Below are 21,638 nucleotides of genomic sequence, written 5' to 3'. Positions count from 1 at the left end.
CCATCATGTCCCCAGTTTGTCTTTGTTAATTGCCTGTAATATTCTAAGGGTTACACATACCTTTGTTTCCACTGGGATGGGTTCCCCTCTGTTGGCTCTAGGTCTGAGTTGAGGGAAGCAGAGCTCAGTGAGTTCTTGTAGTATGTCCCTATCCACCCTGTAGCACTCTATAATCTCCAGCTCATGTAGCACCTGGAAGGTTACCCTGGGCCTGAACACTCTTCTCCTTCTCTGCCTAGGCCTATTGTCAGCAGCACCAGTAGCATTGAGTTCAGCATCTAGTACACACAGATGTACCAGACCTGCAGCAGCCTTTAGCATTATCTCAGTTAAAACTGCCAAGTCTGTACTCCAATGGTCCAGAGTATTGGGAGGAAGTCAGAATGTAGGGTGTATGCATACTTTATACAGCTATGATGTACGTGCATAATATGTGATTGGCTAACTGTGATGCATTCCCCCTGTCTACAATATAATTAACATCATTTAATGTACCTATTTCAGTGTGCAACACCGCACACAAAGCCGCACCATGCAGCATAGCTTATACAAAGGTCAAAATGTCTAACTGAATACATCCAGTTTTCAGAACACACTCAGCCAAGTGGTGCACCATGCAAACAAAAGCACCTAAGCCAAAAAGAGCTAAGAAGTGAGGGGACATACCCCCCTGATGTCAGCCACATCCTCTGTAAACATCAACATGGTGTAAGACCCTATATGGAGGGGGATATGCGGACACGATTACTCTTTTCTTCTATTCAATAACCCCATCTCATTTGCAAACCTATCTGTGCTGACAGCCTAGAAACTATATGCTTCATAGTCCTATCACCTTAGCAACAGAGCAATGCACTATTGTAGGGACTCCATGCAAGCTTCTAGGGTACATTTTTGTCACATACAATAAAATTCTTTTTTTTCCTATTTTTTTATTTTTTATTTTTCTATTAGGCATGTTTGCACACTGTGGTGTGTAGTGCAAGCATGCCAAGATTATTAAAAACAAAATTATTAATTTAACTTATTCTCTTTAATATTTCTGACATACAGACTAATAGTTTTGCTCACATGTGTATGTGGTCGTACATTTTCAGGGGATTTATGTCCACATGTCTATAGTTTTACACCCCCTTTTGTCTGTCTAAACTTCTCTACATGAAATTTTTCCACATACATTATGGGAACTGACATGGGTCTGATCAAATGCCTTTCTGCATGTTGGAGCTCTCTACCTGCTTCATTTGCATGAAATTCACCTGCTTATGAGAACATTTGCATGCCACAGAAGTTTCCATGTTTGTGCATGTGTGTGCACATCAAAGCAGCTCTTACTGAATATAAAAATGTTCCCCACGTGTAAGCATTGTGGTGCGATGTCTACATGAAAAAAAAAATGTGTAGGCTTTACCCACTCATGCACCTATTCCAGGCATCCAGTAAAAATTAGCTAATGTATAGAGTTTGCCATTATATTTAATTATCACAAATGTATGCGTTCCTTTAGGATCATTAAAGGATTCCATGACCTTAGGCATTACAGTGGATTTTCCTAAAGTATAGCAGTTCCTCTCCTCTTTTTGTTAAAAGAAGCAGATGACAACATTTCATAACCTAAGTTATTTAAATATTGTATATTTTTATCTATCAAGTGAGTCTCTTGCAAGAATATAATGTCTCCTCTATTTAATTTTAGTTATCTTGTTAATGATTTCCTTTTGTTACCATTATTTAGTCAATTTACAATAGTAGATAATAGATTAAAACTATCCATGCTGTGTATTTATAAAGCGGTATTTTAAAAGATAACATGACACATTTATCCACCATATTAATTTAATATGAAGCTTGAATACATTCCTCCAACACTATCTTAACATTTCAGATTTTTTTTAATTCTTCCTTTCTACAAACTAAACTATTAAAATTCAAAAATAACAAAAACAAAGAAAAGTCTACAACTTTAGTTGCATATAATGCTAATAAAGAACAACCTACCATGGATAGCAAAGTTCTTAATCTCCCTATTGAATAGTCAATCTATTATACTATAACTCTACCTAGCAACACCTAAAAATTCACAAAAAAATGCAGCCAAAAACTACCGTGAGTTACATATAATTAATATAGTATATATAGGTCAAAATAATAAGAAACTATTCATTTAGTTATAATGCCATTAAAACTATTCCCCATTACTACACAGAAGTTTAATAATCCTCTTCTATTAATCATAGATATTAAATAATCCAACAAATAGTATACTGTACATCTATTTATATAATAGTAGTATAAATTACCCATTTAATATTCCTAAATTATTCACTCATTCAACATTGTAACTAGATCTCTAAATAAATAAGTACAACAGAGTGGAACCCCAAGAGATAAAGACATCTGTGAACTTACAGGTCCCAGGTAATCTTATCATACAAAACTATAACATAAAAGAGAGATCAATGTACATATATATTTTTCATGTCAAAAGATACACACATATTTTACAGCTCTAACAAAAAGCTCTGAATTAGTTTTTAAAGTACTTGCCCATATTTCAAATTTCTGTAAACTTCTTAACATGTCAAATATCAAAATATTTAAAAATCGTTTAGCTTCTTAAACTAATTCATAAAAATATGTACACTACTGAGGTCAAAGAGAATGGCTTGCTATTTCTATGTGGTCAGAAAACAATTGCAGTCTATACTGTATTCAAAGGTTTAAAAGTGCTAGTTTCAAATCCCATTCTCCTTTCCCAGATTCAAACATGTTGAAAAATCTAACTTACTTTCTGTCAAAATGGATGTACTGATTAAGCAATAAAGCAATCAAATTTCAGCTTTGTCTTATGAAATTAGTCAGTTCAGGTAGTCTTGGTGAATCTAATAACATACAACATGGAAAAACTTTAAAGTTCACATGACCAAACTTCAAATTTCAACTTCCTTATTATTTTGAAATATTTTATATGATTTTCTCTGTAAAGTATATGAGATCTTGTACATTCACATTTCTGCCATATGCAGGTATATGTAATAGATATCTTTCTTAAAAGCAGTTTATTTAAATATATTTGTCTGTCTTATTTTACCATTAGTATTCTACCTTATTCTACATATCTTGTATTTCTAAGTTCTCCCATCAAATAGCCATTTAATCATTATCTCTTCATTAAATATTATAGTATGTATACATATTTCTTAATTTACTGATACTGCTCTTTTATTAATCTTACATAGTAGACATTGCATTCCTTGTGTATATGCATATTATTCATAAGATATTTATTCATTAATTCTAATATTACAATATTGACTGTATATAACATTATCACTGCTTGTTTAATTTGAATACATATGTTTAGCTATTGTGAACTGCTGTTCTGATCTAAGCTGTACATGCTGACATCAGAATCTGGCTATATTGTGTGAAAATGACAACTCACAGTACACAGCAGCTGCTAATTTCTTCTGTAAGTTTCTCATTCTTCTTAGTTCTTTTAAGCTGTTCTAATCAGTAACAAACATCTAACTTTACTTTTTTCAATTAATATGTACAGTTAATATGTATAGTTGAAGTTAATAACACTACAACATAAGCTATTAATGTGTAAAATGTAAGCATTACTACAGCCTTTGTCTTGCAAATTATTTACTTCTAAGAAAAGAAAAGAGGTGTTATTTTGAGTAGATCTCTCATATACATGCTTGAAAGAAGAAAAAAATAGAAAGTTCTTTTTCTTCTTTCAGAAACATCAGTGATGAACTTTGACCTAGATTTTCTTCAGGACAGCTCAAGGTAGGAAAAACAGAATTTTGAAGAACTGGAACATTATTGTGTTCTCATGCTTTCTTTATAAATGCCTGTTGTTACATAACTGACATGTGAAAGGAATGTATTACACAGGAACAAAGACAACAAAATTGCCAGCATTTTAACATTTCTAATTAGCATATTACTTAGATCTGACATTCAAAGAACCCAGCAATGCATATACTAAGCAATGTTAAACAAATAAAATAAAGTTCTTAACTTATATATCTTTAAAGTTACCAATTATATTACTTATTATATAATAGCATTCTTTTACAGGAAATGTTTGTTTAACATTTAAAAACAGACTTATAGGTTTAGTTAAATAAAATATTTAAGTCCTTCACTGTAAATATAGTGAAACAGCAAAAATAACCCTTCATATTCCTCATCATGAAAAAATGTTTTCGCTTAAAATATGAATACGTAGTTACATATGTTCTGAGGCTTAAACCCTAGTAAAAACCTTTTACTTAAAAGGCAAATCTAGTGTTTCAGAAAAGAATAGTCTTACAATCAAAGAATAAGAGTCATTTGTTTTTAGACTTTTTAGTTTTAGAAGTAGTTTTCCAAGAATTCAGTTTACACTGTCCCTTCGGGGATATACTGTTCCACTCCATTTCTTCAGTATTATAAAGGATTTTATTGCTGTTAACAAAAGTGGATGCCTCCTCCAGTGTGTTAAATATTTTAGTTTCTTTTGAAAGGGATAATTTGATCTTTGCAGAAAACACCGAAGTGACATTAATATTGTTCTTTTTAAACTCCCTGATCAGTGGTAAACAGGATTTTCTTTTATTCATTACTTTACTAGAATAGTCATTGTCAAATCTGACTGTGTATTCACCTATTTTAATAGGTGGGCTGGACCACGATGCTTTTAATATTTGATCTTCTTGTAAGAGACATGAACTTAACTATAACTGAGTATGGTGGTGAGTATTCCTTCTTAGAAGGTGCTCTCTGGGATCTATGTGCTCTTTCAATTCAAAAGATAAAGTTTCAGGTAGAGTTAATGTTTTATGTAACCAGGTGGTTAAAATTTATTATATTTTCTCCCTCATACTTTTAAGGTGTACCAAAAATTCTATTGTTATTTTGTCTCAGTCTGTTTTTCTAAATCATCGGGTTTTTCTATGAGCCAGTTATTTAGTTTTAAAAGAAATTCAGTCTGAGACTCATTGTCAATTATTCTGCTTTCATGATCATTCAATGTCTCTTCCATACTGCTGTGTCCCTTGTTGTTTCATAAGAATTTCAAATAGTTTCATCCTCTTTCTGGTCTCTTCTTTGAAACTTTCTTGTTTTGTATCCAGTTTATCTATTTTAAGTAATACATCCTGCATACTAGATAGTATTGACTGGAAGTATTTTTTTAGCACAAGAATCCTGATTTCCATTTCTTGAATGACTCATGTTGAAGTCTCTTCTCTCTTAACCAAACTATTGAAATTCTGACAGAAAAGCTACAGCTTTTGAAGAACTTAAAGCTATAAATCTTTTATCTGACTACTAATGAATAATATTATCTAACAAGTATCTTCAAATTTTATTTTTTTAAGAAAATTTTAAATTTTTTGATTGCATTTCCTATCAAAGAAAAGTTTTCGGTCACAGAGCTTTCACCAGTTTCTGCTCTCAGTTAGCCATCTTGGCTACACCCCCAGCCACTCGTATTTTTAACATTGCTTTGTGAGTACATGATAACTCCAAAAAAATATACAGTTGGAACAGAGAGAATTTCATGTTTGTGCTCAGTTATGAAAAGTATTTTATGTTACTCTATGAGTTTCTAAACTTAATATATGTATGTGCATTGTTCATAGATCCTTCTTAGCCAGGTTAAAGGATAAGGGTAAATATACTCTCTCTGGACACACACAGCTATATGACTGAACACTCATGTTAGTGTGTTTGTCTGCCCACAGTAAGTTTACAACCAGTTGTATGCATATGGTTTTCACAGGATATATGTGCCACGGTCCCACCTGCCAAGTTGAGGCTGACTACACACATTTGTGCAGCTATTCCTCCCATGGTGAATCAGTTGTTAAGAGCAGACAGACAGGAAATACATGCTGTATGTTCTGCCAAGAAAAAAAAATGATTGCCCATAGCTGCATATAACTCATTTGCATGAAAGTATAACATAAGGCTCTCACATTCATATGAGACAATTAATAGGTGCTGTTATCTATACAAGTATGCACTATGTGTTTGCATTTGTGTGAGTGTACCTTTCTATTCAAGCTACATACAAAACAAGATACATTTAGCAGGGTTACTATTTTCTTGTATTTAATTTATGTCATGTGTGCTGTGCTACCTGGGACAATTACAAAGCAAATGTGATAAGAGTAGCCCACATATGTAGATCCATCTTAAATCAGAAAACTTGTTGTTTCAAAAGTAAATGAAATTGGTGCAGCAGGTAGGAAAAAATACTATGGTGACAGTGACATCACTGCAGATTGAGTGAGCAATGAGCAAACAGAAAAAAAAAGATAAGCCATGCCTTTGCATACTGGAAAGAGATGCTTTAGTGTCTGCACAGTAAAACAATGGACACTATGTACCTCTTGTATAAAAATGACTCTAACATTCTGAATATTGCAATAGCATAAAAATAAAAATGATGCAGCTAGCTAGTGAATATATTTTCAAGAAAGACATTTTTCACATAAATGTTTGAATGCAAAAAATGTTTAAAAAGTGAAAACTGTTTACAGGAAATCCAGACTTGTTATCTAATAACATTGCAGCTAAAATGCATAAGGTCAGTATTTGCACTATTTTAATTTTTCATATGTTATGAAGAATATAAAGTGACTGAAACAATTTTGAAAAAGGAAACAAATTATCTGTACAGTGTGCTTTGATGCTCTCAAACTGTGGGAGATCTGTTTGCACTCTAATCTGGGTGTGTAAATTGAATGTAAACTGAAAATAGAAACTAACAAAAACATCTAGTAGCAATATAGCTGGTTATGTTTAATGTAAAGAATATGCCAGAGGCAGGCCTGAAGGAAAGAATGTCATCACAGTGGCAAATTGTCAAAGGTCCAGAAGATTCCCTTATTTGTAAAATAAAGGAACACAATGAAAAAAGGTAAAGCTGAAGCAGAGATGGGATGTAATGCTACCCCACAAGTTCCTTAAAGCCAGATGGATATCATCTGTGTTACAAAATAAGGCCAAGTCAGATTTGCAAAGCCAGAAAACTGGACTGAGTGAAGAATATCCACAGTGCATGCAGTGATAAAAGGCAATGCATATGAAGCCTAATTTTGTGAAGACATTAAGATTAACATTAATTCAGTACCCTGTTCCCTATTACCTAGGAAAGGGGCATAAATTCATTTTAAGAAATCTGACTTGGGACAAACATACTATCAGATGAAACTAAGCAAGTCTCTGAATCTGTTTTTGAGCATCAATACACAAAAAGGGCTGAACACTTTGGAAACCACAGCAGCATCTGCATGGATTAAATGGCAGAAAGCAATGGTCTGTATTACAGAGATTCTCAATCTCAGATGTACAGCACTGCATGGATGACATATTAATGATAGAAAAAGTGATGAAAGCATTAGAATAATATAAAATGTATTCGCTGTAAGCTTAGAGTATGGAGTCAGAGGAAGGAAACCAAGAGTCAATAGAGTATGCACTGAAGACAAGTGTCTCAAAACGTTTCTGAACTGCTAGCCTATTTCAATCTCAAGAATTACTATAATAGATTTTTTTCTTAAGCAATCTGTGGTGTCACTCCCACAGAATGTTTTATTTCAGAAAGGATCAGCTTGGGAGGGGATGGACAATGTGCATTGAGGTCTTCAGGGTGGCAAGGAGCATGATCATATTTAATAAAATGTTGATGCATTTTGATTCAGTTATGCTGCGCCTATAAGGTGAATGCTATGTGTAATAGAGTAATACAGCATTAAGTATCCCATAAGGTAATGCATACAGTAGGTCACATAATTCTCTCACAAGCTCTTCTTCTTCAAGCAGTTCTTTGTCATTCACATAAACAATCTACATACATGCTTCCAGGTCTTCTTTATCTCTTACTTGAACACCTATTTTGGGTCAGAGAAGTTACAGAAAACAACACTATGAATGCATGAACTAATGTCAGAAATCAAGGCTGGTCCCACATCAAATGGTATTCGTGGATCTACATGCAAGATCACATTAGAAACTGCTGCAGTAAGAACAGTTGACTAGGCCGGATCCAACAAAGAAATAGCCACCTCAGACTTAATATATTTAAGCCCATTTTTTTCTGCCATTCAGTCTCAGCATTTATCCTCCCAACTCTTGTAACTTACATAAAACCAAACATTCTTCCACTTACCAGATAAACTAATGCAACAACCTCCATCCTACAACCTCAGGAAATATGAACTTTGGCTCCCTTACATGACTCAAAACTTCAGAAATCTTTCCCACCTTCATACTGCTCAATCAAATAATTGCTAAAAGAACATGACATAGTACTTAATAAGGGTCTATATTAGAACACTGAGCATTTAAAATGTTGAGTGTTCTAATATCGACCCGTTTTCAGCAAACAGAAAACCAAATTTTTTCATAGGGAAAGAATTTGGTTGCCCGTTTCTGTTGCTTTGGTATTTTCAGCGCTCTGGTGGAAAGTTACGGGTCGGGTTCAGGTAAGTGTGTGATTGAGTGTGGGTTAGGTTAGTTAGGGTTAGGGTGCGGGTTAGGTATGTGTGCGATTATGTGGACATGAGAGTTAGGGTGGGATAGGTGAGTTAGGGTTAGGGCTCGGGTTAGGTATGTGTGCGATTGCGTGGAAGTGAGGATTAGGGTGGGTTAAGTGAGTTAGGGTTAGGGTGCTTGTCAGGTAAGTGTGCAATTGTGTGGATGTGAGGGTTAGGGTGGGGTAGGTGAGTTAGGGTTAGGGTGCGTGTGAGGTGAGTGTGCGATAGTGATGGACCTTAGGGTTAGGGTTTGGGTTAAAGTAAGTGGATAGTTAGTGGTGTGTGTATAGTTTAGTGTGGAGTTAGGTGTAAGAGTTTAGGTGTATGTGTGTGGATTGCTGTTCATTTGGTGTGCTTGTGTTGTGTGTATGTGTTTTGTTACAGCAAAAGTTTTCCCTAGGAAAAAAGTTGCTGTTCTGAATGTTCAATGTTTATTATTTTCGATTGGTAGGGTTCGATATTAGAACACTCGACATTTTGAATGTTCAGTGTTCTAATATAGACCCCTTAATAATAAAAATACAAAGCTCATGCTCTTCTACTTTAATTCATTCCTGTCACACGTTATTTTTTTCATTACCTCTTCCAACAATATTATTGCAGATATTGTCCCAAATACTAAACTCAATGGAGTTACCTTGGATAATAAATTTAAAATTTTCATCGGTATATTCAAACTCATTAAAAACTAGGTACCTTATACAGAATCAAAACCTATTGTACAAAAAAGCATAAAAGTCTTCAGCCAGTGCTTACCTTTTATCAAGTCAACTCTATGATGCCCCAATCAACAATAACCTTCATACTACTCAACAACAAAGACTAGACCAATGCTACAACATAATAGCAATATTTGCCTCCATTCTCCCAAGCTGAACTCACCACTGTGTTGCTCTACATGAAAACAACTGGGTGGAATTTCCCTGCTATCTTCAATACACCCAGCTGAAGTTAACCGACATTATTCTACATCAGCTATCCAGAAGTCCTTTTCTAATCTCACTGATAATGAGGTATTTTCACACAAGAGAACTCTACTCAAAACACATATACTTTGTCACAGGACAAGGCCTCAAATGCACATGGAAAAGCCTTGTTGTAATCATGCCATGTGTCCAAACTCTGGAACCAGGTGCCATCTGACCCGAAACAACTTTTAATTCATAACAGTTTCAAGAAACATTTCCACACTCATCTCAACTCTAAAGCCTGACCCTACTCTTCCTCTTCTGGTTAATCAGTTGCCCTCTGGCCCCCATTACTTCTCACAAACCACAGAGTTTCTCCTTTCATCAATATCACTAGAATTTTGCTCTTTTTATAACTGTTGATGTGAACCCTTAACCTCTTTTTTTCTGTATCCTTGATCATGCAGTTAATGATGCAATCCCCCACACCCACTTGTACACACTGCCCTCTACATTTTTACACATTTTAGTGTTTTTAATCTCTGTCAGCATTTAACTCTTGATCTGTTTCTTTATTTGTACTTTTGTTCCCACTGTTCTATAACTGGTTACCCCACCACTCATTTTTTCATTGCAGCCCCCCCCCCCTTTTTACTTTTATTTTTCTTTCCTTGACAATTGTTACTTGTCACACACATCTAGGCAACTAGTCTATGCTGAATCTGTAATTACTATACTTCAAATTTTGTATTCACAAAGCATCTACTATAATCTCTTTGTAAATTTTTAGGTTGATAGGTAAATACTAGGCTAGCTGCCCTTATGGGCCACTTTAAACCTATACAGTTTCCCTTTTTTGTGTTCAGAAATGACCTATCCCATTTGGTTACAGATTTAATTTCCCTTTGAGGGGACCAATGCATGGGAAAAAAGCATTTAGGAGCTGACTGGGTCCATTAGTACTACAAGGGGCAGTCCTGGAGTAAATTTTCTGTTTCCCATTCACAGATCTAAGCTGTGCTTGAAAATGAACAGTGATGAATTTTATTTTATGTGAATGGGGAGTCTGTTCCTCAGCAGTAGTATCCTCTGCAATATATACCTATCCCTCCAAACTGTTATGTTGATGTTGCAGAAGACGTTTAGGTCTCTAGACCAAGTTTTTTTTATGCTATTTGACTTCTGATATGCAGTAAATCCATCAGTAGTGAGTTGAAGGATGCTTTGCATGCCAGACACAGGTCACCTCTTAGCACCTCTTTTTGTCCCACTAAATATATTTTTAGAGCTTTTCTCCCTGAGCCTCTGCTGAAAAAGGGTCTTGCATGACCCAGTCAGACCATCTCAGTAATCAAATGCAAATGCAAAGAAATAAATAAATCCTACCTCAATGGAATACCAACATGCCCAGTCTTCTGGAAACAACTAAAAATACATCTTCTGGAACTTGTTAAATGCCAGTGTTATACCCCTGTATATTCATGCAGCATATTTTCTCACTATCTAATAACAATATCACTCCTTAAAGGCTAACTGTTTCGTAAATAGTCTGTATTACTTCTCAATACCGCATAAGCTTATTTCAACTTCATTCAACTGAATAATGTAAAGAATTTTCATAGTGGATGTTTAACTGCACTTACCTTGTCATTACATTACTCTAACCTTGCTACATATATTATATTTCATTGACACTCTGTCTGTATTGTATACTTTAATTTATTAATGTACTTTCCCTGAGCTGACACTGAAATTGGTCATTTATGATCAGTGCCCTACCCCAGTTAATAAATCCAAATAAATAAACATTTAAAAAAGAGAAAATAAAATAATAAAGTAAAACAACTTTTAAAGGGCACAGTAATTGAATATGCATGAATATACTAAGTGGAAATAAAAGTGCATCCAGGAGGAGAAAACTTTTTATTTTTTTTTATTGATTGAGACAATTATACATCTTAAAATATACATGCTCCTTTAAATTTAAATTGTTTAATTGATGGTCTCATTAAGTATGTAATTGTCTGTCTAATATATTCTGATGAAGTCCTAAGTTCTAAAGGATGAAAGCACTTAATCTCTGTTTTGGAAGATAAAATGTATCTTTGTTTTATATGTTTCATCCCGTTTTGGTCTGTGAACTGCCAGTATGATATTTTTTTATTTATAGTATGCTTTTTATTATCGTACACACCGTGTTTTAGTTTTAGTCATATTTTTTCAGGTATTCTGGTGATCCATGGATTCTTTACACAACATACCATCTATCTTTTCCCTGGTGTACCCTGAGGAGATAAAGAAAGGTGCAATCTGAGTTAGCTATTGTCAAAGGTGAATTAACGCATTTTTTGGAACTTTTTTCTCAACTAGGAAGTAGTTCCTCTAGTGGGCGGCAGCAAAACAACGTCATTTTATTTGCACCGAATGGAGAATACAGTTTTGTGCTTCCAGGTGTCAGAGCTGGAGCTATTGGTGGCTCAGATCTTCTGGATGAGGAAGATTAATGACAAGAAATTGTATTCAGTACCGCTCGAGAAGAAGTGGATTTCAATAGGTTCATGGGTAGGTACTAGGCTATCTGCCCAAGGGCATTTATAAGCCTAGCCAGAGTGTGTCAGCTTTTGCCACCCCATTGATTAATTAACTGAGCCTCTGTCAAGAAGAACCAATGAAGTGATCCCAGGGGTGTATTTTCTGTTACCCATCCACTCGTCAAGGATTCTCTTGAAGAGTGTTAGTGAGGGGCTCTGCCTAATGTAGTTAGGAATTTTGTTCCAAAGCATGGGGAGTCTCTGTGACAGGAATCTATCCCTCCAGGATGTTCTATTTATTGTTGTGTAGAGGTTTAGCTCACTAGAGCGAGTGGCTCACAGTGATTTGGATTTCTTTAGGTGGAGCATGTCCATCAATTCTGAGTTGGACATGGCTTTGTAAGTCAGGCAGAGATCACCTCTGAGTAAGCGATATGCCACTGAGTACAGCTGGAGTTTTTCCAGTCAGGCTGCATAGGACATAAGTTTGAGACCAGTAATCCTCTTGGTGAGGTACTTTTGGGGTCTTTCCAGCTGTTGGAAGTGTCTTGTGAGGTACATCCCAAACGGGGCATTGTACTCCATGATGGGTCTGATGAGTGACGAGTAGAGGGGTACTATAACCTCTTTATTTCTAGATGTAAACCCTTTAGTAATTAGATGGGCTACATAGAAGGATTTCCTAACTACTGTGGCAGTATGATTGTCAAAGGAGAGATTACTATCTACCTGGGTCCTCAGATCTCTTATTACCTCTTCTGTATTAAGGGGGCTGCCACTTATGTGGTAATTCATGGGTGTTTTGTTTTTTCCAAACGGGATGACTATGCATTTTTTGGCATTTAGCTTGAGGCCATGACTTTGACACCAGGTGTCTGTCTCAGTAAGGCCCTTTTGGAGAATGTCCATGTCAGCCGGAGAGTCAATTATGGCTCCCAGTTTGCAGTCATCAGCGAACTTGGTTAGCCATAATCCTCCTGTGCTTGCCTATACTTCTGAGAAGTATATGCCAAACAGTAGCGGTCCTAGGCCCGAGCCTTGTGGGACACCACTTGTGACTGGTTTAGAGTCGGACCTGGAGCCTGCTATTCTTACCATGTGAGTTCTGTCTGTAAGCCAGTTGGCAACCCATCTTGTGACATAGGGGTTTATGTTAAAGCTGGTGAGTTTTTCTATAATTCCTGAGTGGGGAATGGTGTCAAAAGCCTTGGCGAGGTCAAGGTAGGCTGTGTGAACTACCTTCCTCTCATCTATGGCCTTGGTGACGGTCTCGAAGAAGTCAACCAGGTTTAGTAGGCATGATCTGCCTTTAACAAAGCCGAACTGGGTCGGGTGAAGTGTTTGGAGGTTCCAAATGTCTTCGTTAATGAGTTCCATGATGATGCGCTCCATAGCCTTGCAGACCAGGCTAGTAAGGCTTATGGGTTGATAGTTACCAGAGTCAGTTGTGGCCCCTCCTTTGTGTAGCGGAATAACCATTACTGTGCGCCATTCTATGGGCATGTAGCCTGTGGAAAGGCTGAGGTTGAACAGTGTGTTTAGGTGGGGGGGTTAGTTTGTTCTGTAGTTCGTGCAAGACACAGCCTGGGACACCATCTGGCCCCATTGACGCTGTGCTTTTGGCTTTTGAAAGGGCTGTTTTCACCTGTACATCTGTGATTTCCAGGACACTACACTTTTCCAGTATTGTTGTGGGCCCTTTTGGGGGTGAGAGGGGGGTGAAGTTTGCACTGAATCTATATGCCAGGATGTTGGCAATATCAGTGGGTTCAGTATATTTTGTGCTATTTTGCACTAGCTCAGATCATATCTGTGAGTTGCCACTTAGATTCTTGACATAGCTAAAGAAGGCTTTGTGGTTATCGTTTGAATCCTTGGCTATTTTTCTTTCAAAGTTAGCCTTGGAGGATTTTATGAGGGACCTTAGTTTCTTACTGATACTGATCAGGGATGTCTTTTCTTCTTGGGATTTGCTTTTTTTCTGAACTAGTTTCCTCCTCCTATTGTATAGCCTGTTTATAGCAGGGGTCCACCAGACTGGTTTCCTTCTCTTAGGGAAGCGAGTCTTGGTTTTGCTAGGGATGGCATGATCCATGCATCCTTGTAGGTGCTCATAGAGTGCATCTGTAAAGGTTCCTGCATCTTGGACACTGTTATCCTTTAGCATGGGGGCTGTGAAAATTTCCACCTCTGTCTTAAGTAAGGTGAAGTTTGCTATAGAAAATTTTTCACTATGGTTTCCTTGGTTGGTGGTGGTGGTGTGGACATCCAGAGTGATTAGTTTATGGTCTGATCTAACCAGTGACGGGTTGACCTCTGGTGTGGAACACCTGTCGCCCATGTTGGTGATGACCAGGTCCAATATGTTTTCACCTCTGGTAGGGGAGTTTACCAGCTGATCCAGGGCATTTGAGTTGATGAATTCCAGGAATCGCTGGACCTGGGAGTTTGCACTTGAGTAGTTTTCCCAGTTAATGGTAGGGTAATTGAAATCACCCAATACCAGAGTGTTCGGTTGGACCTTCATGTTTTCCAGTGTCTCCAAAAAGGCGTAGCAGTGGTCCTGGGTCATGGAGAGTGATCTGCAGCAGGCCACAATTTGCATTGCAGGTTTGCCCGATGTTAGTTGTACATGGATGATCTCAGAGGTATCATGCTGCGCCACTAACCTGGAGGTGTAGGTATCCTTGATGAATATGGATACACCCCCTCCTTTTGTGTTTCGGTCCATGTTCAGTGGCTGAAATGTGTGGTATGAGTTGTAGCCCAGTAGTGCTGGGCTGCTCTGTGGAGCCTTGAACCAGGTTTCAGTTACAGCACAGATGTCGACGTTCTCCATACTGAGGAGTGCTTTGAGCACATGCATTTTGAGATTTAAACTCCTGGCATTGAGTAGCATAACCCTCATTTTTTATTTGTGCTGTTTACGAAGGTGGGTTTGACTTTTGAGCCTTGCCTAAAAAAGGCACTATGGGGGCAGCAAGAGCCTTGGCCAGTATTCGAAAGCCTAGGGGTGACAGGTGCAAGCCGTCTCTTGCAAAGCAATGAGCCTTACTACAGGATATGTACCCAAAGAATGGTGTACTGCTACAGTGGTCCCACTCCACAAAGGTGATGCCACAACGGACCCCAGAAACTATCGCCCCATAAGCCTGACTAGTCTGGTCTGTAAAGCTATGGAGCATATTATCATAGAACTCATAAACAAAGACATTGGGAGCCTCCAGACACTGGACCCTACTCAATTCGGCTTTGTTAAGGGCAGATCTTGCCTCTTAAACCTAGTTGACTTCTTTGAAACAGTTACCAAAGCCATAGATGAGGGCAAGGTAGTCCACACAGCCTACCTGGACCTTGCAAAAACCTTCGACACAATACCCCACTCGGGCATCATAAATAAGCTTACCAGCTTAAATATCAACCCCTATATCACAAGATGGGTTGCAAACTGGCTCAGAGATAGAACCCACATGGTCAGAATCGCAGGTGCCATGTCTGAATTCAAACCAGTTACAAGTGGCATCCCACAGGGCTCAGTTCTGGGACCACTTTTGTTCGGTATATACTTCTCTGAGGTTCAGGCTAACACGGGGGGATTACGGCTGACAAAGTTCGCAGATGACTGCAAACTGGGGGCCATAATCAAATCTCCAGCTGACACAAGCATCCTCCAAAAGGGTCTCACAAAGACAGATGCTTGGTGCCAGAGCCACGGCCTCAAGCTAAATGCTAAAAAGTGCATAGTCATCCCCTTTGGGCAAAACAAGGTGCCCACAAATTACCACATAGGTGGTAATCCATTAACTGGAAGAAGTAATTAGAGATTTGGGGACCAACGTAGATAGTAATCTCTCCTTTGATAATCATGTTGCCAAAGTGGTTAGAAAGACCTTCTATATAGCCCACCTTATCATGAAAGGGTTCGCATCTAGATCAAGAGAGGTCATTGTGCCCCTCTACTCTTCACTCGTCAGGCCCATAATTGAATACAATGCCCCTTTTCGGATGTACCTTACCCGACACCTGCAGCAACTGGAGAGTCCCCAAAAGTACCTCACCAAGAGGATCATGGGCTACAAACAGATGTCCTATGCAGCTCAACTAAAAAAACTCCAGCTCTACTCAGTTGCTTACCGCCTACTCAGAGGCGATCTATGCCTGACGTGCAAAGCTATGTCAAACCCAGAATTAATGGACATGCTCCACCTCAAATAATCCAAATCCCTTAGAGATACGCGCTCCAGGGACCTAAACCTCAGCACAAAAATAAATAGGACATGCTGGAGGGACAGATTCATTTCCCAGAGGCTCCCTCACTCTGGAATAGAATCCCAGTTCATGTTAGACATAGCCCCTCGCTCACCCTCTTCAAGCAAAATCTTGACGCATGGATGGGAAATCACAAACTCACCCCTGGGATCTCTTCTGTGTCCCTGCTAGACAGAGGCACAGTAAACTAATCTTAAAAGTGCACCTTCTGTGACCTACTTTACAGAGGCACAGTAGGCTAATCTAATAGGGAGGCGGAAGCCAAATACACTCTGGCTAGGCTTATAAATGCCTTAGGGCAGATAGCCTAGTATCTACCTATGAACCTATGAACCTATGAGGCCTGTTGAGCATGTCGTCCCAGGCTGACAAACACTGGATCTCCTTTGAATGACACCAGAAGCTTAGCCAATTGTTGAAATTGATCATTTTTTTCTTTATACTGCGGTATCATTCTTGGTGGGGGCAGGATGCTACTCAGGGTCAGGGCCATACCCGCCTGGGCTACATGATCAGAGAGCTCTTCCATGTCTCTTTTCATGTAGTCCAGGAAGGTACGTCTCAGGTCATTCACACCAACATGAACAATGACAGAGTCATATTTGTACTTGTTCTGGAGTGACCAGAGTGCTTGTGTTATGTGGCAGATTCTGGCTCCTGACAGGCAGCCAACAGTAACCTTCTCCTTGTCCAGCCTAGTGAGTGGGACATCAATGTGCCTGACTATAGAGTCACCTATTACTAGTGTGTTAGGTATGTTATTTCACCTTAAGGGCTGTGATTGTGCGTCACACTAATTTTGTGTTTTATGTGTTGTCTGGTTTGTGATGAGAGGTGCAGGTTTTTTGGGTGTCTGCTTTGGAGGTCTGTGATGCTTTTGCAGGTTTTTATTTAGAGCCTCTGAGTATGATTTTGTGTATTTATGTGTATTTTTTGCTAGTGCTGGTTTAGTATGTCTATGTGTGGCTGGAGGTGTGGTGCAAGTGTTAACCTTCTCCTCATGACTGCCTATTCCAGTCTTGGGTGGAGAGAGCTTAGCCTCCGATTTAGCTATATAATTGCATCTCTCACATATGTTAATGTTTTGTGGTAGGAGGAGAGGGTTGTCTGTGTACATGAGGCAAGTGTAACATTGCCTCAGGATACTCAGGTTCACCAGCTGGACTGGAGAGTATACCTGAAATTGCCCTTTGGTCATGTCTGAATAGTAGGGTGAGCTGCTTAGTCGCTTGGTTGGTGAGGGGTTAATAATGAGCCTTGCCCTGCTGGGCAATCAAGTGTTGGGGTATATTAGTGCTTGCTATTAGGTCTGAGCAAGTGCTGGACTGTAGGATGCTTTTTAAGTACTTAGGTTGAGAGTTAGACTACTTTCAAGGGAAAAGCTGAAGAGGAGACTTGGTGGAGCCGGGATAAATTTAGCCCTATCTAACCGATTCTGCCCGGATGTGCAAAACCGTGCAAAAGCATTTTTTACAGCAGGGAAATGAAAGAGATAGAAATTAGCCCAAAATGGCTCACAAACTACTAACTTCTGGGCTGCAGCCACTCTTCCAGGGACAGATGGCTGCTCAAAGCTCCCTCTCTCACATGTGAACAATGAAACCTCCCTCTATCCAAGTAAGGTATGGGCAGCTCAGAAAATTATAACAGCCCTGAATTCAGCACTAGCCTGAAAACTGGACTATACTAGCTTAGAAAGGGGGGAAAGAATGAATTTTTTTTTAAAAAGATAAGGCAAAAACAGTAAAAAATACACTTAAAACAGCTTTAAATGACCACAAACAGTAAAAAATACACTTAAAACAGCTTTAGATGACTACAAGCAATCAGAAAAGGCTTTTAAACAAATTACCCAATTAACCAGTAAAAAAAATCACAAAACTGAGCCCTTTTCCTGTAGTCTTCAATCAGACAAGTTCTAACTGCACACTCCTGCCACTGGGGTGCAGGGGAACCTACTCCAAAAAAGAAGGCCTGGATTAGTGCTCAAGTTATACAAACAAAGCTAGATTCAGCAGGCTTGGATCTAGTCTATGCTACAGCAAACAAGGTGCACCAATTTCAGTAAGAAACAGTTCAAATATGTAGGCACCATAAGCCTATAACCAGAAATTCCCAGCTCAGAAGGGCAGAGTCCAGCCCCTCCTCCCACAAGAGTACAGACCATGAACCTTCTTAATCTAGAATAACTGGCCTGAAGCTCAAGTGCTTAAACCAGAACTAATACACTTTTAGAATAACAAACACTGAGCCCTCAATCAGCAGTTCCCAACTTAGAAGGATGTAAGATACCTGTCCTGCCACAACAGTGCAGACCACAAACCTTCTTAATGTAAAACAACTGGTCTGAAGCCCAAGTGCTTAAACCAAAAGGCTTAGAATGATAGCTACACTTTAATCAGGTTACTACCAAGCAGTAATAATTACAATTGAATACTTTTAAGAAGGCCTGGATTCGTGCACAAGTTATGCAAACAAAGCTAGATTCAGCAGGCCTGGATCTAGTCTATGCTACAGCAAACAAGGCACACCAATTTCAGTAAGAAACAGTTCAAATATGCAGACACTATAAGCCTTTAACCAGAAATTCCCAGCTCAGAAGGGCAAAGTCCAGCCTCTCCTCCCACAAGAGTGCAGACCACAAACCTTAATGTAAAATAACTGTCCTGAAGCCCAAGTGTTTAAACCAGAACTAATACACTTTTAGAATAACAGGCACTGTGCCTTCAATCAGCAGTTCCCAACTTAGAAGGATGTAAGCTACCTGTCCTGCCACAACAGTGCAGACAACAAACCTTCTTAATGTAAAACAACTGGTCTGAAGCCCAAGTGGTTAAACCAAAAGGCTTAGAATGATAACTACACTTTAATCAGGTTAATACCAAGCAGTAATAAATACAATTGAATACTTTTAAGAAGCCTGGATTAGTGCTCAAGTTATGCAAACAAAGCTATATCCAGCAGGTTTGGATCTAGTATATGCTACAGCAAACAAGATGTACCAATTTCAGTAAGAAACAGTTCAAATACGCAGGCACTATAAGCCTTTAACCAGAAATTCCCAGCTCAGAAGGGCAGAGTCCAGCCTCTCCTCCCAGAAGAGTACAGACCACAAACCTTCTTAATGTAAAATAACTGGCCTGAAGCCCAAGTGCTTAAACCAGAACTAATACACTTTTAGAATAACAGACACTGAGCCTTTAATCAGCAGTTCCCAACTTAGAAGGATGTAAGCTACCTGTCCTGCCACAACAGTGCAAACCACAAACCTTCTTAACGTAAAAGTACTGGTCTGAAGCCCAAGTGCTTAAAACAAAAGGCTTAGAATTATAGTTACACCAAGCAGTAATAAATACAATTGAGTAGTTTTAAGATGACGCAAAAGCAAAATAAGTAGAAAGAAACACAAATACAGTAAAAGCAGATGAAAAAAGTGCATTTTCTTTCTTTTTTGAGTGAGCAAATGAGATGGGCCCAGGAAGTGTATCCAAATGCAAATTTACAAGATGGGTGGGCAGTTTCATAGCCACCAAGATTAACACCAAAACAAAAGCAAGGAGGATGGGTGGGGAACTAACTGAAAAAACAGAGCCACAACTTCCAGCTAGATAGTATTCAATGCAACACAAATAAATCAATTTAAATACTATATTATTTGAAAAAAGTGCAGATAAAGATTTACTTAAATTCACTTATATGTCCAGTTGATTTGATTTCATGTAGGTCTTAGCTGGCCAAAGCTCAGAGTTTAAGCAGAAAATAATCCAAAATGTACCACTTATATAAGGCAGGAACCGAATAACAATGAAGTAAACTACCCCACTTATCACTGGCTATTCAAGAATTTTAACAAGCATTAACTGAAAAAGCAGAGCCACAACTTCCAGCTAGATAGTATTCAATGCAACACAAATAAATCAATTTAAATGCTGCATTATTTGAAAAAAGTGCAGATAAAGATTTACTTAAATTCACTTATACGTCCAGTTGATTTGATTTAATGTTTGTCTTAGCTGGCCAAAGCTCAGTGTTTAAGCAGAAAATAATCCAAAATGTACCACTTATATAAGGCAGGAACCAACTAACAATGAAGTAAACTACCCCCACTTATCACTGGCTATTCAAGAATTCTAACAATCATTAACTGAAAAATCAGAGCCACAACTTCCAGTTAGATAGTATTCAATGCAACACAAATAAATCAATTTAAATGCTGTATTATTTGAAAAAAGTGCAGATAAAGATTTACTTAAATTCACTTATACGTCCAGTTGATTTGATTTCATGTAGGTCTTAGCTGGCCAAATCTCAGAGTTTAAGCAGAAAATAATCCAAAATTTACCACTTATATAAGGCAGGAGCCGAATAACAATGAAGTAAACTACCCCCACTTATCGCTGGCTATTCAAGAATTCTAACAAGCCTTAACTGAAAAAACAGAGCCACAACTTCCAGCAAGATAGTATTCAATGCAACACAAATAAATCAATTTAAATGCTGTATTATTTGAAAAAAAGTGCAGATAAAGATTTACTTAAATTCACTTATACATCCAGTTGATTTGATTTCATGTAGGTCTTAGCTAGCCAAAGCTCAGAGTTTAAGCCACAAAAAAGGTACTGAACTAAAAAAGACATATTGTGGTTTGTACAGCTGCAGCTTTTAATTCTAATGGGATGAATGGCAAAGACAGTAGTAATGTCACGAACACTGCTGGGTGGAATAAAACTTTTTTGGTGACTGGTGACAATGAAAAAGAGATTTTTAATGTGGAGTAATTTATAAATAGGCCTTTTTTGTTTAGAGAGATGGGGCAGACTACTTCAGTTGACAATCTGAGTGTTGTTAATGGCAATTCCCTTAAAGATTTGATTTATACATACTTGAAAAGAAGCTGATAAAAACCTTAGAAATGTACAATAATTATTTTGCAAGGTGCTTAGAGCTTAAAATAGTTCTCAAAGGCCTTTGTGTGTTCAAATTTCCCTTTGGGCTTGATTACACAGATTCAATGTATCAAGAATTCATTGACATGTTTAATGGCCATGGTTTTGAATTAATGAACAAAATTATTAAATATAATGATGTGTCTATTTGCCAACTATTGAGTAATGTTGAGCAATTGAATGTTAACTTTAGGAATGATTTGATTTTTAGTCAATGGGATAATTTATATAGTTGACAAGACATGTATTAAGAGGTTTAATAAAAAAAAATAAAATAGATAGGGATATGCTGATAAAAAGGCATATCCTTTAAAGGTTAACACTAGGGTTGATCTTAATAATGGGGAAGGGAAATATTATTCTCAAGATGTAGGTCCTAAGATAAAGGACCAATTTGAGGATGAGACAAATAAGGGGAAAAATAGAAGTCAAAATAAACTTATA

The sequence above is a fragment of the Protopterus annectens genome, chromosome 3.part1, assembly GCF_019279795.1.
Source record: "Protopterus annectens isolate FY-2018-M chromosome 3.part1, PAN1.0, whole genome shotgun sequence".
Lineage (NCBI taxonomy): Eukaryota > Metazoa > Chordata > Ceratodontiformes > Protopteridae > Protopterus > Protopterus annectens.
This window is presented reverse-complemented; position numbering follows the sequence as displayed.